This window comes from Capra hircus, chromosome 9 (assembly GCF_001704415.2).
Source record: "Capra hircus breed San Clemente chromosome 9, ASM170441v1, whole genome shotgun sequence".
Lineage (NCBI taxonomy): Eukaryota > Metazoa > Chordata > Mammalia > Artiodactyla > Bovidae > Capra > Capra hircus.
The window spans coordinates 86,420,005-86,440,557 of NC_030816.1; positions in this window are offsets into that span (position 1 = coordinate 86,420,005).

The following is a 20,553-nucleotide window of genomic DNA, read 5'->3' on the forward strand; positions in this document are numbered from 1 at the left end:
TTAAAACTTACAGACATCAAAATGGGTATTTCTTAGCTCTTGGGACTGGAAAGGAATTGGGGTGCAGGACTGAGATCATTACAAAGCCTTCTGCTCACAGAGTGATTGACAAGCAAGGAAGTAAAGGGCATTAGGAGGTGTGGGATTCTTCTATGTCTGAAAGAATTTGCAATAGTCAGGAAACTAAACACTACCCATGAAAAGGCAATAGACACTTGCTTTGAAATTCAGAAGAGGTTGACCCTACAGGGAGGCAGTGCTGGAGCTGTTCAGCTAACTGGCCGGAAGTTGTCCCTAAGGGAGGAGGATGCCCATCCCTACGGAGGGGAGGCCGCTTGCAGCTGCAGGCTGCCCTGGGGAGAGGAAGTGGCGTGATCTCCATCACCTGTCCACAGAGGCACTGTTCCCAGACTCTGAACAAAGTTGCAATGAGTTTTAATAGATTATCTTTTAAAAAATACTGTCCTTTGATTCAAAGTAAACGAGGGCTAACCCATATGATGCCATTGCAGCATCTAGTTCTAAAGACCACCATAGTTTCATGTATAGTTCTCCCTTTTCTGCCCCAGCTCCTGTGGGGCACATTTAACACTCAGACTATCACAGAGCAGTCTGGATAAGCCACTTAGGATCACCTGTTCCCATCACTTTGTTGTGGTCAGTCACTCAGTTGTGTCCGACTCTTTTCGACTCCATAGGCTGCAGCATGCCAGGCTTCCCTGTCCTTCACTATCTCCCTGAGTTTGCTGAAACTCATGTCCATCTACTTGGTCATGCCATCCAAGCATTTCATCCTCTGTCATCCCCTTCTCCTGCCACCTTCAATCTTTCTCAGCATCAGGGTCTTTTCCAATGAGTCAGCCCTTCTCATCAGGGGGCCAAAGCATTGGAGCTTCAGCTTCAGCATCAGTCCTTCCAATGAATATTCAGGACTGATTTCCTTTAGGATTGACTGGTTTGATCTCCTTGCAGTCCAAGGGACTCTCAAGAGTCTTCTCCAACACCACAGTTTGAAAGCATCAGTTCTCTGGTGCTGAGCTTTCTTTAGGGTCCAACTCTCACATCTGTACATGACTACTGGAAAAACCACAGGTTTGACTATACAGACCTTTGTCAGTACAATAATGTCTCTGCTTTTTAATAAGCTATTTAGGTTTGTCATAGCTTTTCTTCCTAGGAACAAATGTCTTTTCATTTCATGGCTGCAGCCACCATCCACAGTGATTTTGGAGCACAAGAAAATAAGTCTGTCACTGTTTCTATTTTTACCCCTTCTATTTGCCATGACGTGATGGGACCAGATACCACGATCTTCGTTTTTTTGAACGTTGAGTTTTAAGCCAACTTTTTCACTCTCCTCTTTCACCTTCATCAAGAGGTTCTTTACTTAAGAGACATAAGTGTAATGTAAGGTGTCCATTACTCTTATGTCTCTTATGCTAATTTTCCTGGCAGCTCCTCACCTACCTCTTCTGAAGGCCATGCTCCTCAGCTCTCTGCTAACAGCCATCTCAGCATCCCAAACATCTCAAAAATGTTCCTGCAGCAACAGTCTCCCTCTCGTCCTCTAATCCATTTGCCTTCTTTTCCATCAGAACTTCTTGTTGGATCATGATTTAATATCCACATGCCCTGCCCACCTTCCTTCCTAAGACTTCACTTCAGGTTACTAGTGTCAGGTATTTACCAGCTTCCCTGGCAGCTCAGCTGATAAAGAATCTGCCTGCAATGCAAGAGACCCTGGTTTGTTTCCTTGGTCGGGAGGCTCTCCTGAAGAAGGGATAGGCTACCCACCTCCAGTATTCTTGGCCTTCCCGGGTGGCTCAGGTAGTAAAGAATCTGCCCACAATGTGGGAAACCTGGGTTCGACCCCTGCGTTGGGAAGATCCCCTGGAGGAGGGCATGACAGCCCACTCACAGTATTGTTGCCTGGAGAATCACCATGGATAGAGAAGCCTGGCAGGCTACAGTCTGTGGGGCAGCAGAGAGTCCCACATGACTTAAGCACAGCACAGCATTTACTGTGTGAGCCTGACTTTTCAGGGTAATAAATGCAGAAAGGATATAGGCGGCCTGAGTTCTCCCCAGCAGGTGTGGTCCACTTTAGCATCTGTTCCTTTAGGGTTGTAGGGAGGTGAGTGAACAGAAAGCACGTGTGTAAGCAGGTGGACGTGCCCAGAAGAGGTGGACCACCAGCCACCCCGTCCTTTGGCGGGTGACGTCCCTTTCTCCCACCCTCGTCAGGGACCCATCCTGCAGGGCTTGGCCGTACTGTTCCTAAGACGCTGTGGTTGGATCCTCTCAGAAGCAATCCTTCCCTAACTGCTGTCCGGGGCTTGCCCCCTCCTCCTGTGTTGTCCACAAGAAGACATTTCGGAGGGTTGCCTGCTGATTTCCGCAACTGTACAGACACCAGCACCCCTGGCCGCCAGCCGGTCAGCCATCCCATCGCTGCTCCTTCACTGCTGGGCTGGTCTCGGCCTTCTGTGCGGCTCTGGGTCGTGACTGCAAAGAACGGAAAAGGGAAAATGAGTCTGAGCGTGGAGCCCAAAGCCCGGGAGGCTGATGACATCCCAGTAATTGAAACATTTCTGTGTCTAAGTATTTCCACCTCATCCGTGAACAAGCATGGCGCACAGAAGTGGATCACATCGGGCAGAGCGGTGGCGTCGGGCCTACACCCTAACCTTGCGCGGCCCTCGGAAAGTTGCAAGGATTTTCTCTCCTTGAGTTCATTCATTTAAATCAGAACGAAAGTTCACCGCGTCTCTCCTCTGCTGGTGACATTTTCGGCTTCACACACTGTCAAACTCATTTACCGTGTGGCTGCTTCACGGGCGGCGGTCACCTCCGTGGAAACCGCAGACAGCTCCCCCAGTTCTCCTCAGAGCCCCGCCTCCTCCTGGTCTCACCCTCCCCTCCCCTCCCCCATCCTCTCCCACCTCCCCTCCTGCGCGCCCCCCTCTCGCCATGTCATCCCCACCCCTCCCGCGAAGCCTCCCTCTGAGCCTCAGCCCTGCTCCAGGTGTGTGGCGGAGGAAGCAGCTCACCGGGTGTCACTGCTGGACCACAGTGACGTCCAGCTCCTTCCCGCTCTACTTCCGGTGTCTTCAGGGACCCGGATGTGGGGAATGTGCCGAAACCACCACCTGCCGTGGGGCATCCTGGGAAGGCGGGAGGTGTCGGGGGCGGGTGTAAAGCTGAAGGAGGGAGAGGCGGTGCTGTCACCCCTGTGAAGAACTAACTGACTGACAGTCGTGGGCCAGACTGGGCCAGCCTGGGCCAGCCTTCTTACCCACCGAGCAGGGACTTGTGTCAACACCAAACGAAGTGCCTGGAGATACGGTTTAAAATGCATTTTCCTGGCTTCTCTGAAGTATGGGTCTGTCATCGTTGTGGAGGGCTGTGTTTCCCCGTGGAACTGGGCAGGCTGGCCTTTGATGGGGCTGACTCTCCACACCGCCCCTCCCCCCTTCCCCGCCCCCTCCCCGCCCCTCCCCCCAGCAGGCCCGTTCCCCCAGGGGTGGACTTGACCCGTCCCTCTTGCACGCTCAGCTTTAGGACTTCTGTCGGGAATTTGGGGACGTGGGTCCTCCACTTGCCTGCTGCCTTTGTGCAGAATCAGAGGAGAAGCTTTCACACGGCACACACGTGATCCAAGCCCATTTCATGGCCTCACCAGAAATTACATGTGGCCTTTGAATACTTCTCATAATCAGTAGTTCCCTGGCAACAGCGTGCGGACATGAGACAAACACCTTTAGAAGGGAGTCTAGGCTTTTTCTTCATAAAGTCAAGAATCACACCAAGAATGGAAATCATGGACCTCACCAGGCAAGGGTTGACCTCTGGCTCAGCGTGGTCCTGTGAGTCTTCACCCCTCCTCACCAGGGCGCCAGCTCCATGGATCAGGAACTGGTCTTCCCCACTGCCCCACCTCAGAGCCCAAGCCAGGTGATTGACAGGGACTTTTGAACCTGAGTGAATGAGAAAACGCGGGTAGACAGGTCAGGGGCTCGGTCAGACGTTCAGTCACTCTGGGAGGAGCAGATGGGCTTCCTCCCAGCAAAGCTGAGAGAGAACAGGGCAGGTGGAGGGCCCAGCAAGTGCAGAGGCCAGAAGCTGGGGAATGTTGGGTGTGTGGGGGGAACAGAGAAAGAACAGGGCTGGTTGCACCTGAAGAGAAAGGAGACTGGTGGACCGGGCAGGGGCAACATCACTGTGGGCTCACACATTCCTCCAGGGAGCTTGGGACAGTTGTCAGGGGAAGATGATACTTAAAAGCAAGAAAGAGAACTAACCCAAAGTCCGGGATTTTCAAAAAGAAGGAGCCGGGGGTGGGGGGGGTGGTGGGGTGGGGAAGCAACTGATGTGAAGCAGCAATGGAAAGGAAAGAAGCCCTCATGTCAGTGCCCGCTCCCTTCTAGAGAAGGTGTAGGCCGGCAGCCTCTGGGAAACTCAAGCGGTGGACTGGATGGTGGCGTCAGACAGACCTGGATTTAACTTCCCAGATGGCTCACTGCTAAAGGATCCGCCTGCCAGTACAGAAGCCACTGGAGAAGCTGGTTCCACGCCTAGGTTGGGGAGATCCCCTGGAGAAGGAAATGGCAATCCACTCCAGTATTCTTGCCTGGAAGAGTCGGATGAGACTGAGCAACTGAGCGCGCGCACACACACACACACACACACGTGTACACACACGTGTCTGATGTTTGTCTGGCCTTGGGAGCAATTCATGGCTCTGGACCCTGGTTTCCTCCTTTGGAATGTAATACTTACTCTGCATGAGGCTGCGAGGGTTGGGTAAGATGATATTTGTAAACCTGACAGTGGTGAAAAGTAACAAGTGATAGACTTTACTTATTTGTGGAACCATCTACCTGTAGTGACTCACCCAGAAGACAGAAGCTTCTCAAGGCCTTTCTCTTTCTTGGGCTCTATGAGCTGTCCAGACCAGATGGGAACCCTGGATCCAAGTGTCCTTCCCCAAATCAGTTCTTATAAGTTGTTGTTGTTCAGTCACTCAGTTGTGTCTGACTCTTTGTGACCCCATGGACTACAGCACATCAGGCTTCCCTGTCCCTCAGTATCTCCCAGAGTTTGCGCAAACTCATGTCCATTGAGTCAGTGATGCCATCCAACCATCTCATGCTCTGTCACCCCCTTCTCCTCTTGCCCTCAATCTTTCCCAGCATCAGGGTCTTTTCCAGTGAGTTGGCTCACTGGAAGGAGAGCAAACCAGTCAATTCTAAAGAAAATCAACCCTGAATATTCATTGAAAGGACTGATGCTGAAGCTCCAATACTTTGGCCACCTGATGTGAAGAGCCAACTTTTATAGGTTAGGATGGAAATACTTGAAGGTGAAGTATTAGTTTGTAGGGCTGCTCTAACAGGGTCCTACAAACTGGATGGCTTAAAGAAGCAGAAATGTGTGATCTCAGTTTTGGAGACTAGAAGTCAGAGACCACCATCTTCAAGGTTGGTTCCTTCTCTGAGAAAGGCCCTCTCCAGGCCTCTCTCTCAGCTTCTGTGGGTGGGAGGTAGTATCTCTTTGTGGTTTTTACTTGCATTTCCCTAACAGTTATGATGTTGAACATCTTTCCATGTGCTGGATGGTTACTTGTGTTTCTTCTTTGGAGAAGTGTCCTATTCAAGTCCTTTGCCCATTTTTTTTTTAATGTGGACCATTTTTACAGTCTTTATTGAATTTGTTACAATATTGCTTATGTTTTGTGTTTTGGCCCCTTGGCAATTGGGATCTTAGTTCCTGGACCAAGGACTGAACCTGCAACCCTACACTGGAAGGCAAAGTCTTAACCACTGGGCCTCGAGGGAAGTACCCTTTGCCCAGTTACAGCATTCTCTTCACAGCATCTGACAGGGCTGGTCTCCACCTGCGTCTTCCCACTGGTGCCCTTGACATCAGGCACTTCTATCTCCCCATGCCTCAGGCTCTTTTCAGTCTGCTTTTCCAGCTCATCCTCCTCTGCCTGGCTGCCGCAGCTTGTGCTGCCTCACAGGTTTCCTCTCAGAGCTCTTTTCCTTCATGCTCCTCTCCTGCAGGGAGAGCTTGTCCCTGCTCATGACTGCTGCCATCTCTAAGCACCATTCATGTGACAATGACCCTTAAATTCGAGTTTCTGGATCAGCAGTCTCTATGAATTCCAGATGCATGTCTAACTCAATGAAACTATGAGCCATGCCATGCAGTGCCACCCAAGATGGATGGGTCATGGTGGAGAGTTCTGGCAAAATGTGGTCCACTGGACAAGAGACTAGCAAACCACTTCAGTATTTTTGCCTTGAGAATCCCATGAATAGTATGAAAAGGCAAAAAGATATGATACTGAAAGATAAACTCCCCAAATTGGTAGGTGCCCAAGATGCTACTGGAGAAGAGGGGAGAAATAACTCCAGAAAGAATGAAGAGATGGAGCCAAAGCAAAAACAACACCCAGTTGTAGATGTGACTAGTGATGGAAATAAAGTCCAATGCTGTAAAGAACAATATTGTATAGGAACCTGGAATGTTAGGTCCATGAATCAGGGTAAATTGGAAGTGGTCAAAAAGGAGATGGTAAGAGTGAACATCAACATTTTAGGAATCAGTGAGCTAAAATGGACTGGAATGGGTGAGTTTAACTCTAGTGACCATTATATCTACTACTGTGGGCAAGAATTCCTTAGAAGAAATGGAGTAGCCCTCATAGTAAACAAAAGAGTCCCAAATGCAGTACTTGGGGGCAATTGCAAAAACGACAGAATGATCTCTGTTCATTTTCAAGACAAACCATTCAATATCAGAATAATCCAAGTCTATGCTCCAACCAGTAATGCTGAAGAAGCTGAAGTTGAATGGTTCTATGAAGACCTAGAAGACCTTCTAGAACTAACACTCCAAAAATATATCCTTTTCATTATAGGGGACTGGAATGCAAAAGTAGGAAGTCAAGAGATACCTGGAGTAACAGGCAAATTTGGCCTTGGAGTACAAAACGAGGCAGCTAAAAGGCTAACAGAATTTTGCCAAGAGAATGCACTGGTCATAGCAAACACCCTCTTCACAGAAGAGAAGACTCTGTACATGGACAACAACAGATGGTCAATACTGAAATCAGATTGACTATATTCTTTGCAGCCAAAGATGGAGAAGCTCTATACAGTCAGCAAAAACAAGACCAGGAGCTGACTGTGGCTCAGATCGTGAACTCCTTACTGCCAAACTTAGACTTCTACTGAAGAAAGTAGGGAAAACCACTAGACCATTCAGGTATCACCTAAATCAAATCCCTTATGATTATACAGTGGAAGTGAGAAATAGATTCAAGGGATTAGATCTGATAGTGTCTGAAGAACTATGGATGGAGGTTCATGGCATTGTACAGGAGGCAGTGATTAAGACCATTCCCAAGAAAAAGAAATACAGAAAGGCAAAATGGCTGTCTGAGGAGGCTTTGCAAATTGCTGAGAAAAAAAAAAAAAAAAGAAGCTAGAGGCAAAGGAGAAAAGGAAAGATATAGCCATTTGAATGCAGAGTTCCAAAGAACAGCAAGGAGATAAGAAAGCCTTCCTCAGTGATCAGTGCAAAGAAATAGAGGAGAGCAGTAGCATGGGAAAGACTAGAGAAAGACTTCAAGAAAATTAGAGATGCCAAGGGAATATTTTATGAAAAGATGGGCACAATAAAGGACAGAAACAATATGGACCTAACAGAAGCAAAAGATATTAAGAGGTGGCAAGAATACACAGAAGAACTGTACAAAAAAGATCTTGATGACCCAGGAAACCAAGATGGTGTGATCACTCACCTAGAGCCAGATATCCTGAAATGCAAAGTTACGTGGGCCTTTTTTAAGCATTACTAGGAACAAAGCTAGGGGAAGTGATGGAATTCCAGTTGAGCTATTTCAAATTCTAAAAGATGATGCTGTGAAAGTGCTCCACTCAATATGCCAGCAAATTTGGAAAACTCAGCAGTGGCCACAGGAATGGAAAAGGTCAGTTTTCATTCCAATCCCAAGGAAAGGCAATGCCAAAGAATGTTCAAACTACCACACTATTGCACTCATTTCACACGCTAGCAAAGTAATGCTCAAAATTCTCCAAGCCAGGCTTCAACAGTGCATGAACCGTGAACTTCACATATTCAAGCTGGATTTAGAAACAGCAGAGTAGCCAGAGATCAAATTGCCAACATCTGTTGGATCATTGAAAAAAGCAAGAGAGTTCCAGAAAAGCATCTGCTTTATTGACTATGCCAAACCCTTTAACTGTGTGGATCATAACAAACTGTGGAACATTCTTCAAGAGATGGGAATACCAGACTACCTTACCTGCCTCCTGAGAAATCTGTGTGCAGGTCAAGAAGCAACACTTACAACTGGACATGGAACAATGGACTAGTTCCAAATTGGGAAAGGAGGACATCAGGGCTTTTTGTCACCCTGCTTATTTAATTTATATGCAGAGTATATCATGAGAAATTCTGGATGAAGCATAAGCTGGAATCAAGATTGCAGGGAGAAACATCGTTAATCTCAGATACACAGATGACACCTCCCTTATGGCAGAAAATGAAGAATTAATGAGCCTCTTGATTAAAGTGAAAAAGGAGAGTGAAAGAGCTGGCTTAAAACTCAACATTCAGAAAACTAAATGGAGTCCAGCCCTATCACTTCATGGCAAATAGATGGGGAAACAATGGAAGCAGTGAGAGACTTTATTTTTTGGGGTTCCAAAATCACTGCAGATGGTGACTGCAGCCATGAAATTAAAAGACGCTTACATCTTGGAAGAAAAGCTATGACCAACTTAGACAGCATATTAAAAACCAGAGACATTGCCGACAAAGGTCTGTCTAGTCAAAGCTACAGTTTTTCCAGTAGTCATGCATGGATGTGAAAGCTGGACTATAAACAAAGCTGAGCAGTGAAGAATTGATGCTTTTGAACTGTGGTTTTGGAGAAGACTCTTGAGAGTCCCCTGGACTGCAACAGATCAAACCAGTCAATTCTAAAGGAGACCAGTCCTGAATATTTATTGGAAGGACTGATGCTAAAGCTGAAACTCCAATACTTTGGCCACCTGATGTGAAGAATTGACTCATTGGGGAAAACTCTATGCTGGGGAAAGATTGAAGGCGGGAGGAGAAAGGGACGATAGAAGATGAGATGGTTGGATGGTATCACTGACTTGATGGACATACATTTGAGCAAGCTCCGGGAGTTGTTGCTGTAGTCCATAGGGTGGCAAAGAGTCAGACACGACTGAGCAACTGAACTGAACTGGGGTGCAGCACACCATGCTTCTCTGCCCATAAAAGTCTCCAGGCTAGAATACTGGAGTGGGTGGCCATTTCTTTCCCCAGAGGAATCTTCCTGACCCAGGTATCAAATCTGGGTCCCCTGCGTTGCAGGTGGTTTCCTTACCATCCGAGCCACCAGGGAAGCCCAATGTAGTTCCCTGCTGCTGCTGCTGCTGCTGCTAAGTCGCTTCAGTTGTGTCCGACTCTCTGCGACCCCAAGGATGGCAGCCCACCAGGCTCCCCCATCCCTGGGATTCTCCAGGCAAGAACACTGGAGTGGGTTGCCATTTCCTTCTCCAATGCATGAAAGTGAAAAGTGAAAGCGAAGCCACTCAGTAGTGTCTGACTCTAAGCGACCCCGTGGACTGTGGCCTACCAGGCTCCTCCCATGGGATTTTCCAGGCAAGAGTACTGGAGTTCCCTGACCAAGGATCAAATCTATGTCCCCTGCATTGGATGGTGGACCACCAAGAAAGTCCCTTTGATAATAATTATTTAATTGATTTATTTTTTATAAAAGGATGTTGGTTCTTTAGCCAACCTTCTCTGCTCTTTCAGGCTGAAAGTCTCTCCCTGCAGTGACTTCTTGTTTTCTCCAGTTCACTGTGGTTCTCTGCAGTCATTTACTTCTGTTTCCTTGGTCAGGGTCTCTCTTTACTGAACTGTGGACTCGACAGCCAGACCCTTCTGTGTTCTGCTCATTGTCCCATCCTAAGGATAAAGCCTGGTGCCTGGCACACGGTAGGTGCTGCATAAATATTTGGTACATAAATGATTGATGGAAGGAAAACCCCATCATGCTCCTGGCAAACATTTACTTTCATTTTGCATATTTCTCAAAGTGTATTTCAGAGGTTCAGTGACTCGTGCAAACAAATAGAAAAAGGCACATTCAGGGTTGAGATCAAGACCACCACCGATCATAGGAGCTGAGACGGACGGCACCTTGGGTAGCTTGCTGATGATTTCATGGTGTGAATTACCACCACCCCCCTCCCCCCCAATCCAGTATCCTTGCACTGGGCCGTGTACTGGTTTCTCAGACCTGTATGTATTTGAAAGGTGTTGTCATATGACTTTCCCCCTTTCCCCACCTGTTCTATAAACACAACTAAAATACTTTAAATGCAGTAAGGTTACCTCTTTGAGGTTATATGTGCATGTTTAGTTTTCTCCAAATGCTCACTCCACTAAGGCATTTGGAGTCAGACCCGAATCCTTTGGCATTCTCCTTGCACCAAACTTCTGGTTTCAGGACCTTGAACTTGCTGCCTTCACCTAGGATGCTCCTCTCCCAGCTCTCAGGAGCTCAGCCCTCTGGTCTTGTGTGAAATGTTCCCTCTGCTGAGGGCACCTCTTTGACTTGCACACAGAAGGGAGCAGTCTCCCGCTATTCTTTGTTACTTGTGGCATTAGTCATTGACTTTATCCAGTCACCTGCCACACTCCTATGTTTGCCTGCTTTTCAGCGTTCACTCCCTCTACTGGAATGAGAGCCCCACAAGGACAGGGATGTTCTTCTTGAGAACTCTTGAGTTCTCAGAATCCAGAAGAGCACATGGCATGAAGCCGTGTATGATACGAATTTGTTCGATGGATAGAAACATTTTGAGATGGGCATTTGATTCGATTATCCAAGGTGCCTACTCAGTTGTGTCTGACTCTGTGACCCCAGGGACTGTAGCCTGCCAGGCTTCTCTCTCCTTGGCATTCTCTAGACAAGAGTACTGGGGTGGGTTGCCATCCCCTCTTCCAAGGGGTCTTCCTGACCCAGAGATTGAACCCATGTCTCTCAAGTCTTCCATGCTGGCAGGTGGGTTCTTTACCACTAGCACCACCTGGGAAGCCTAGACTGAGCTGACTGTGATATAGCCTTGTAAAGGTGGAAATTGTACATGCTGGTAATTCCTTAAAGGCAAGATAGTGTGTGTACACCAGCTGTAGCAGGGCCCCGCATGGCTCAGTGTCTGTTTGGTCAATCAGATAAACAAGGTCCTATTGTGTATCATAGAGAACTATTATCAATAAATCATAATGGAAAATAATAGGAAAAATCATATTTTTGTATAACTGAATCACTTTACTGTGCAGAAATTAACACAACATTGTAAATCAACTATACTTCAGTAAAATAAATTTTAAAAATGTCAAATAAAATCCAAAAGAGCAATGAAAAGTAATCAAGGTCCTTCCCCAGTCTCTCAAGGAAAAAAGCAAATGGAGAAACACCATCCCATTTCACCATGAAGATAAAAAGGTCCTCTCTCCCCAACCCTGGTCACTCCCAGTGTTCTCCGTGTGGGTGGCGCTGAGCCTCAGTGATACCTGCTCCCGCAGAAACTTAATCTGTCTGCTCTCATCTCTCATGAATGGAGTCAGATCTTATGCTCTGAACCCAGAGATGAGCCCAAATGAGAGATTTTATCAGTTCCCCCAGGCAGCAGCATTTCTCAGCTTCTAGGACCTTCCATGCTTGTACCATCCCAGGGGCAAGCTCCAGCCATGACTCAAAACTCCATTTGTCTCTGGGCCATGTATTGTCACATCCTGTGTTTCTCTCAAGTTTAAAGTAGAAATCAGCCCCTGAAGCAGCTTCAGAACTGACTTGGCCTCAAGTCCTGCAGCAGTTGGCAACTTCTCTCGGGACCTGGTAGGTGGACCTCCAGGTGAGTGAGTCCAGGTGCCTTTTCCATCACCGCCTATTGGGTGCTCTTGGAGAGTAACACTTGCCTGCAGTTTTGTGTGCCTTCCCACGTGGCACTAGTGGTAAAGAACCCGCCTGTCAATGCTGGAGACATAAGACATGTGGGCTTAATCCCTGGGTTGGGAAGATCCCCTGGAGGATCATGGCAACTCACTCCAGTTTTCTTGCCTGGAGAATCCCATGGACAGAGGAACCTGGTGGGTGATAGTCCATGGGGTCTCAAAGAGTTGACATGCATGCTCTCATGCACTTAACATGCAGGCTCACATCTTTGTGATGAAGGCTTTAGACTCCTTGTTAAGTGAGCCTCCATCCTGCCACATACATGTGCTACCGTGCCCGAAACGTTGAGTCCTGTCACTGTATTTTCCTTCCAATTGTGAAACTGTCTTTCTGTGTTCTCAGCCACCTTCTTTGCAGACATGACTCATTTCCAACAGTAGTTCCAGGTTTCTTCCCCTTTCGAGAGGCAAGAAGACTACCTGTCTCAGCCCCTTGGCAGTTGTGGGGCAGAGCCAATGTGTATCTCCTCCTGGCTTGGCTGACCCCGGTGGCTTGTGTTGTCACGCAGGTGCTGCAGATAGAAGAAACATGGGTTCTGTGCCACCTCTTGTGAGAGTCATCCTCCAATCAGAGTCCATCAGCCTTTGTGTGAGTAGAAAGCTTTTGTTTTGTTAGGCACTGAGGACCTGGTGCCATTTGCTTTAAACTCATAACCTAAGCTCTACTGATTGACAGAGTGTCCTTCCAGGGTTTGGATGCTTTCTGAGGATCATCACGTCCTGGGTCCACCCACTTTTGCTCCTTTCCTTTCTTCTCCCAATAATCTTGTTCTGGTAAACTTGTGAGTCAAAACATACTCTTGGTCAGGTGTAGGATAACAGATGGAAAAAAAGTACAGCCACGACTCCAACTTGGCTTTAGAACGTCCAGCCTAGAAAATAATGTGGAAAATATTAGCTGAGCAAAAGTGGGAACTATGTGGCCAATGTTTTCTCATCATCAGCTCACATAAAAAAAGAATTTAAGGTAATTCAAGTATTTAGCTGCACTTATCAAGAAGATATCAGGGAGAGGGGTAGACAGAGAGTAGATTCTCAAAGGACAGGGAAAAAACCCTCCAACTTGTTTCTCCTGTTTCTGCCACTGTTAATATCCTCCACACAGAGCAGCTGCTCCCTGAAACTCTTGTCTTCCTTTGTTTTTCTTCCTCAGTCCCTCAAAATTCTGTGCCATCTGATACTTGCCAATGCAGTGCTTCACTGTGGTGGATGAATATGCTTTTCCTCTGGCTTCCTATTTTTTTTTTTTAAATTCTTTTCTTCTGCCAGCTGTTATTTGCCCTGCCAATTGGAGAAGAAGAAGGCTACACATGCTCACATCCATTAATAACGTCTGTCTCTGTTGTATGTGGACACAAGTATCAAATTACTATGCAAAATTGCCATGAATTTATCAGCTAGAATAAGAAAATTTAAACTTGGGACAGATCATAGTAGTTTAGAGCTGGGATCTCTGGGTCCCCAAATGTATTGTTTACCGGCAGCTTGAATTGAGCAGCAAATTAACCCTTCTGAATATTACAAATGTATTTGTAAAATACAATTAATACTACCCACCGCACTAGGTTATGGTGAGATTTTAATGAAACAGATAGATGATCCATATAAAATACTTAGGATAGAATATTTCACATGGTGAGATCACCATAAATATTAGCTATCTCCTCTACTTCCTCCATCCTTTTGGACCCTAGCCTATACTATTTTATTCTCTTCTGTCATTTGAGAAGCACTCAAGTATATTAACTCAACCTTTCTTATTACAGCTTGGACTAGAGTTTATAACATTCATTTTGCAGATAAGAACATGGATTAAGAAAGGAAAAGAGACAAAGGGGAAAAGAGGAATGAAGTGCCTGGGAATTAATTTCTCTCATTTTGATTTTAATTTGTGTTGAGAGAATAAACTAACTTCCTGCCTTCACTTCCTTTGAGAATTCCAGTTACCCACCCTTTCCATATTTCCGGGCCAGACTAGGCACTTAGTGGGGAGATCTGTGTTCCATTAGGATCAGCATGGAACAATCTGGCACAATAAAACTCGTGTGGTCCAACCACCCCATTGAATGTGGCTGAGGAAATCTGAAAATTTCCACATGTTCTCCTTATGTGCCAGAGATGACTAGTGCATCAGTTTGTTCCACCTGTCTTAACTAAGGACCCAGACTGGGTGGCTAAAACAACAGACATTTTCCTCAAAGTTCTGGAGGCTAGAAGTCCAAGATCACGGTGCCAGCAGGGTTGGCTTCCTCTGAGGTGTCTCTCCTCGGCCGTCCTGTTGCTGACTCTCTGCATGCTCCAGCCTCTGAGCACAGTGTCTGCCGTCTCTCTCTGCCTGTATCTTCATGGCCTCTTTCTATAAGGACATCTCTCATATTGGATGAGGGTCCACCTCACATCAGCTTCACCACCTCTTTAAAGACTCCATCTCCATTCTGAGGAACTGGAGGTTGGGGTTTCAACGTATGAATTTTGGGAGAACACCATTTAGCCCATGACAGCTGTCAAGTACAAATATACTTTGCTAACATGGATATGTGAGCATTTTGATGTGTAAGGAAATCTATCATTTTTAACACAAAAGACTCTGTAGAAGTTGAATGCCTCTGGTATGAACTTAGGTGACATCCCAGGGAATTGAAAATCACTGTCCATGTGCTGTGTGCTGTCTTAGGAAGCTGTGAAAAGTGAAGTTCGTGGTTCATTTTGGTTATGATTTAGTGATCAGATATGTTACTAGTTCATGACATCAGCTCAGGAAATTGAACCTGTGATTTTTTTTTCCTTAGTTGACTGTTTTAAGCCTGATTTGAGAGAGAAACTAATAATGCTTACAGGAGAAAAAAAAAAAAAAAAGAAAAACACCATTCTCTGAGCCCAGTTGAAAGAAGGGGTACCAGTAGAGTGTTTAAGGGGGAAATGTTTTAGTCTACAGAATATTCTAAGACCCAAGCCTTTAAACCTGCTTTGGCCTCAATATGTCCCTGGGTTGTTTGACATAATTTTTTAAAGAACCTATTGCATATTTTGAGAAATCTCCAAGCTACTTTGTTCCTATGGAGCACTATTTCACAACAGTATAGGTTATTTGGGGTTCAATATTTCCTTCTCTTACTTTCCTCCTTGAAAGCAAAAACTAGAACCCTAGGAGCTCAAGTGGTTCTGAAAAGCAGAGGGTCCGAGGTGTGATGGCTGAGGTTGAGTGGGAACAAGGCTTCTTTATTCCTTTTTCAGGAGGTTGGGACGAGAGTGAAGGCCGAGGTATGGATAATAATGAAGTTCTGTTTCTCCTGTTCTGATAATCTCACGTGTGTGTGAAGATCTTGTTTCAGAGTTCAGCATGCTTTGGGAATGTGGGGAAAGTGGCTGTGATGAGCAGGGGCTGGAGCTCATGACTAGGAAGTGGGGATGAAAGGGAAAGCTCAGCTCCCCCATGAAGCAGAAGCCATGGGTGACCCCAGCTGTGGGCTCAGGTGACTGCTTGTCTGTTTCTTTTTGGACCCTGGAAGGCACAATTTGAACTCTTGACCACTTAAGTTGATGATTTCAGACTAAATTGTACTCATTTACCAGGCTCAAGCAGTAAAGAATCTGCCTGTAATGCAGGATAAGATGGAGACTTGGGTTCAATCCCTGGCTCAGGAAGATCCCCTAGAGAAGGAAATGGCAACCCACTCCAGTATTCTTGCCTGGGAAATCCTGTGGATAGAGGAGCCCAGTGGACTATACAGTCCATAGGATGGCAAAGAGCTGGACACAACTGACCATGCATATGTAACATACTCATGTAATAATGTTGAAAGTCCAATTGTGAGAATTTTAAGTTATTTTAATTTTTTGTTGTAATGATTTTTATAATAAATAACTTTAGGAAAAGCAAGGGACTCTAAAAATACTCCCCTTCCATGATTCCTCATAAGAGTTATCTTAGTTGGCATGCCCAATTCTGTGACTCTATGACTCCAGCGTTCTTTTACTTTCCACCTGACACCTGCTGGGTTTCCCTCCACCTGCAGCTTTAGTCACTATCTGGGCACTGGAAACAGGGAGCTTTTTCCTGTCTTTTAAGTTCCTTTGTCTCATTCAATCCAACCTATTGATTACTTCAACGGGATTTACTGTCTCCAGTGAATAATTAATCTAGAAAGCTTAAGAGTTCCTTTAGATGAAGTTTAAGGCATCATTTAGCTCTAAAATTTATAAAATCCAGCATCTCACCTCCATAATGGCTTTCTCAGTTTTATCCCACAAGGGCAGTAGAACTCTTTCATCCACTCTTTCATCAAGAAAGCCTCAGTGTTCTTAGACTATTTCTTGGGCTTCTCTGTCTCTCCTATGCTGCCACATGCTGCCTGTGTTGTGTTCTATAGCATATTCCCTCATTTTCTGGCAACGAAAGCTTCATAACTTTTTCAAAATAAGTTAAGTCTTCAGCATCCAAGTAGGCAAAGCATTTGGCAAGTCCCAGTGGGTGAGAGGGGCTTCCTTGATGGCTCAGATGGTAAAGAATCTGCCTGCAGTGCAGAAGGTTGTGAAGTCTATTCTAAATTTCCCGTTTCTCTTTTACTTGATACAAGGTAAGCAATTATTTCTGACATCCTTTCATCATTTGTCTCCTTGCTTGGGCCCCCCTGAGGCTTGTGGCCAGACATGACGGAGATCGTCTCTCTGAATGGTAGCCTGTAGACTGTCAGCATTTCCCTGGGAGGGGCCGAATTCCCCTCGCAACCCAAACAAGCAAACCAGAATAAAATCTCTGCTCCGTTTCTGGCCTAGAAACAGCATGCCTTCCTCGGCTTGCTTCCTGACACCTCCCCAGGCTGTTTGGGTTTTTGCAAACATCCTTATTGGCTTCAGGAAGGGTGGGATCCAATTGTTTAGTTGTTCAAGGAGTTCTGAAGTCTCTCTCATCAGCCAGCAGTTCCTTAAGGAAGCAGGGCTAAACAGGCACTCCGGAGGGAGCAAGGCAAACAGCATGGGGAGATGGAAACAGAGGAAGTCTTGCGCCCCAGTGCAGATCTGGGGAGGTTTGGTAAAAGCAAAGCTTTGATCCTAACAGGCTTGATGGTGTACAACCATTAACAAGCCTGTGACCCACTCTGCTTGTCCCTGTTTAGCTCAGGCCAGCAGAATTGTAAAAGTGACATCAGCCTGTCATAGGTGCGTCACTTCAAGGGGGAAATGGCCAGGTGTATCTCTATTAAAGGCGGACTTTTGGTTTAGACCATTCTGGGTGGCTGTGAGGTGTCAAGAACGGGGCTGATACGAGAGCATATTGCATACAGACAAGAGCATGCGAACAAACATACAAAAAGAAGCAGCAACCCCCCTTTCTTCTTTCCTTTTTAAAAGTAGCAGCTAGGGGTGAAGACTAACTGGATTGTCTTTCTAGTCTTTGTCCTCCTTGTGACAAGAACAGCTGTGGCATTGTGAATGATAAAGAAGCAGCAATTTGCAGGGGCACTGGGCCAAACTGTGAAAATCCAGTCCTGAATTTACATGGGGAATAAACATACGTGACTTCGGGGAGGATTCTTGGAGCAAATGCAGATCTGCACGTGGTGGCTGGGTGTGTCTGTGCAGCGTTCTGCTGCCACCACACTCAGCGGCTGCCCTTGCTCGGACGATCCCATGTGGAAGCCACTGAGCACGTGTGACTGTGAGCCATGCGTGTGTTTCTGGACAGCTGCCGCCTCGAGTTTAAACCCTTCTTTATTGATACTAAATTTGTAAACTACCAGTGTATGAACCCATAAGTATGTACTTTTCTGTTTTTTCCATGTTTCAGTGTATTTCCGTATGGTTTTAATGTAGTATGCCCGTTGCTATATATACAGTAACATTTAGCAAAGCTTAGTATATTTCCCTGGAGAGGGAAATGGCAACCCACTCCAGTATTCTTGCCTAGAGAATCCTGTAGACAGAGGAGCCTGGTGGGCTGCTGTCCATAGGGTTGCACAGAGTTGGACATGACTAAAGCGACTTAGCGTGCAAGCACGCATGCAGTCTATTTTCCTGAGTTTAGTGAAAGTGCCTTTAACAGTCAGGGGTCCTAGGGATCTAAGGGGGCTTCCCTGGTGGCTCAGACGGTAAAGAATCTGTCTGCAATGCCAGAGACCCTGATTCGATCCCTGGGTTGGGAAGATCCCGTGGAGAAGGGAAAGGTTACCCACTCTAATATTCTGGCCTGGAGAATTCCGTGGACAAAGGGGCTAAACGGTAGCATAGAAAAATAGCTCAGAATGGTTACAGGATAGGAAGAGCAGGTTATAAACATTCTTTTCTTAGTCTCTAAGCTCCTCTGAAGTAGGTGGCATTGTTTATCAGTTAAGTTCTGGTCCAGGGGTTCCTCTGACTCACACTGTAACCTCAGGGAAGTCTTTTGTTTTTCTGCTACTTGCATCTGAGGATGATATTCTTTAAGTGGAAGTTGTCCCGTAAGTGGTGTCAGACAGTTCTCCCAGGGACCCAAGAAGCTGTGCGCCTAGTTTGTAGGTTACGTGCCTTTACTAAGGTAAATATGGACTCCCCTGGGCTAAGACCGAACCGTAGAGTATTTATGCTGCGTCATAGTTCAACACTGGTCACTTTAGTCTCCCGCAGCAGAACTAACCATCAGTTAGTACTTTTATTTCTAAATGACATTATGATGGTCTTCCTATATTGTTGATGCCTCAGAACCTATGATGAAGGTGGTTGGTTTTCCAGCATTTGGCACAACAAGATGAAGACTAGTTTCCTGAGCCTCAGAGTTATTTAAGAGATTTCAGATAGTACCAAGGGGAGCCTTACTGGGGAATCTTATCTGGTCTTTGGTGATGAGTTGGGCAGTGAGAGAGCAGACCCTGGGTCCAGTTAATTTTTATTCTCTCAGAAGCAATTGGAAGGAACATAGCAGGGCCCTCAGTTTCCTCTAGGACTTGGGATGATCACAGAATCAAATAGAATCTTTTGAAGTGAGGTGAAGTGAAAGTCACTCAGTCGTGTCACTATACAGTCCATGGAATTCTCCAGGCCAGAATAGTGGAGTGGGTAGACTTTCCCTTCTCCAGGGGATCTTCCGGGGATCAAACCCAGGCCTCCCACATTGCAGGCAGATTCTTTACCAGCTGAGCCACAAGTGAAGCCCAAGACAACTGGAGTGGGCAGCCTGTCCCTTCTCGAGGGGATCTTCCCAACCAGGAATTGAACTGGGGTCTCCTGCATCACAGGCAGATTCTTTACCAACTGAGCTATGAGGGAGCCTTTGAGGAGATACATAATTTAGAGTTTGGAACCTTCTGATCTTAGTCGTCCTGACTGAGGCCTTCTTGTAGGAGTGCTTTCTGATAGCTTCCTGCCATAATTAGTAACATACCTATGAAATGGAGCTCAAAAGTTCAAAATGGTGTCAGTCTGCTGATTTATACATGTTTTAATATTTTACTTGAATGAATGTTATCCTGCGCAATTTCATTGCTTTGTTTTTGATTAGAATGTTAATAAAAAGCTGTGGCTGCATTGACATATGATTTCTGTTCTTGTCAAGTTTGGTTTGCAAGTTTCATTGCTGCATAGGTAATTATATATATCAATGTATTTTATCATTTTGTTACCTTTTTATTTAATTTCCATTTTTTAAATTCCAAGTTTCCAGAGGACAGGAGAATCTTTTCCATCTAGGTTAATTCAGTTAATATTTAAAAAATCTTCTTCGAGACACTATAGTGGAAAGAGCCCAGGAAATGGAGTTAGTAATCTTGGCTTCGTGTCTCAGCTCTGTTACTGTGTCACCTTCAATGAATCAGTTGATCTCACTGGCTCTTTTTTCAACAATGAGCTGAGGATAAAAATGGTGTTCATTCCTTCAGAAAGTTGTGATGATCAAGTGATATAAAAGCACTTTATAAACCTTTATAGCAATAACTTATTTGATTTCAGTAATATTAAAATAAATTTTTATTTAAAATTTTTGTTGTAATGGGCCTTCCCTGGTGGTTCAGAAGGTAAAGAATACACCTGAAATGCAGGAGACCCAGGTTGATCCTGGGTCAGGAAGATCCCTGGAGAAGGGAATGGCTACCCGCTCCAGTTTTCTTGCCTGGAGAATCCCATGGACAGAGGAGCCTGGTGGGCTACAGTTCATGGGATCACAAAGAGTCAGACATGACTGAGCGATTAACACACACACAAAGTTAATGTTTATTTCTAGCTTTCTGTTTATGTAAATATGTATGTTCTTGATTAGGAAACAGACCTATTCCATGGTGTCTTGAGAGCTATGAGAATTAAAAAAAAAAAAGAATAGATGGATGAAGAAATTCTACTTTTATTTTTACTATAATAATTTTTTTCTGTTCATTGTTTCAATTATTTGTATAATTCTATGTAAACCAAAGTGAGATAACTTGAACTTTTGGTATCTTTTTAATAATGTAATTTTCATATCCAAAATCTCATTTTGCGGATTGGGTATCCTGTTTCTGGTAATAAAGCAGAATA